The sequence below is a fragment of the Tamandua tetradactyla genome, chromosome 6 (assembly GCF_023851605.1).
Source record: "Tamandua tetradactyla isolate mTamTet1 chromosome 6, mTamTet1.pri, whole genome shotgun sequence".
NCBI classification, from domain to species: Eukaryota; Metazoa; Chordata; class Mammalia; order Pilosa; family Myrmecophagidae; genus Tamandua; species Tamandua tetradactyla.
Genome location: NC_135332.1, coordinates 137,558,852 through 137,560,554, shown reverse-complemented (window position 1 = coordinate 137,560,554; position 1,703 = coordinate 137,558,852). Strand labels below are relative to the sequence as shown.

Genomic DNA, 1,703 nt, shown 5'->3' with positions numbered 1-1,703 from the left:
AGGATGTCCACTATCACCACTGTTATTCAACATTGTGTTGAAAGTTCTAGCCAGAGCAATTAGACAAGAAAAAGAAATACAAGGCATCAAAATTGGAAAGGAAGAAGTAAAACTCTCACTGTTTGCAGATGATATGATACTAGATGTCAAAAACCCTGAAAAATCCACAGCAAAACTACTAGAGCTAATAAATGAGTACAGCAAAGTGGCAGGTTACAAGATGAACACTCAAAAATCTGTAGTGTTTCTATACACTAGTAATGAACAATCTGAGGGGGAAATCAAGAAAAGAATTCCATTTACAATTGCAGCCCCAAAATAAAATATTTAGGAATAAATTTAACTAAAGAGACAAAAGACCTATACAAAGAAAAGTACAAGAAATTGTTAAAAGAAATCACAGAAGGGCCTGCGCTCTCGGGGAGGGGGGGGACGGGGGGCGGTGTCTCCGCTTCTGCAAGCGGCCGCTGGTGTTCACGAAAGGTCGCGGGATGACTCCGGGGTGCCAGATTGGCTGATGTCAGAAATCAGATGATATTTGCTGTTCGTCAAGAATATGTGGAGCTTGGAGATCAACTCCTCCTGCTTCAGTCAGGAGACGAAGTTGCCATTATCCCACCTATTAGTGGAGGATAGTGCTTTTGAGCCACTTGGGAAAGATACGAATGAAATTGAAGAGAAATCTAAAGATATAATAATGTTCACTGCTGAGAAACTCTCAGTAGATGAAGTCTCACAATTGGTGATTTCTCCACTCTGTGGTGCAGTGTCCCTATTTGTAGGAACTACAAGAAATAATTGTGAAGGGAAAAAAGTCATTAGCTTAGAATATGAAGCATATCTACCAATGGCAGAAAATGAAGTCAGAAAAATTTGTAACGACATCAGGCAGAAATGGCCGGTCAGTCACATAGCACTATTCCATAGACTTGGCTTGGTTCCAGTGACAGAAGCAAGCATAATTATTGTTGTGTCCTCAGCCCACAGGGCTGCATCCCTGGAAGCTGTGAGTTTTGCCATCGACACTTTGAAAGCAAAGGTGCCTATATGGAAAAAGGAAATGTATGAAGAGTCACCATCGTTTTGGAAAAGAAACAAAGAGTGCTTTTGGGCAACCAACAGTTAAATCACTTATTATTTTAGAGTACTGAATTTTAAATTTGGTTAACTTTTATCTGTATTTACATTTCGATTTTTCCTCTTAACAACATAGTAATTTTTACTGAAGGATAAGAAGAAGAGAGAAAAAATGAAAGTAAATAGAAATATAGGACAGGGGCTTACTTATATCGAAACTACTGAGAGGAAGGACTTGAGGGAAGAACTGGGATAGTTTAAATCTCTCCCATGGTAGAGATACCATTGCATGACTGAATTCTAATGGTAACTCCACTCACACTGAGGCCCTGTTCACTGATTTTAACTCCTCAGAGAGCCTTCCTTCTCCTCACACCCACCCAATACATAGCATTATCAGGGATGTATGACAGGAATGTTGGCAAAGCTGGAAGGGATGAAAAATTGTTGTCAGTCTTGACATTATGTATTTTTATAATTTATATACCTTAAAAAATGAACTGAAACTAAATAAACACATGATTTTAAAGTTTAAAAACAATGCTTCCTTTCATGCGGGAGACCCGGGTTCGATTCCTGGACCATGCCCCCCCCAAAAAAACAAAAACAAAAACAATGCTTTCTAT

The 1,703-nt window shown here is 39.0% G+C and overlaps 1 pseudogene; it reads left to right on the top strand.

The window, feature by feature from the left end:
* Positions 1–456: 456 nt before the first annotated feature.
* LOC143686383 (molybdopterin synthase catalytic subunit pseudogene) lies at positions 457–1,272 on the top strand (annotated as a pseudogene).
* The last annotated feature ends 431 nt before the right edge of the window (positions 1,273–1,703 follow it).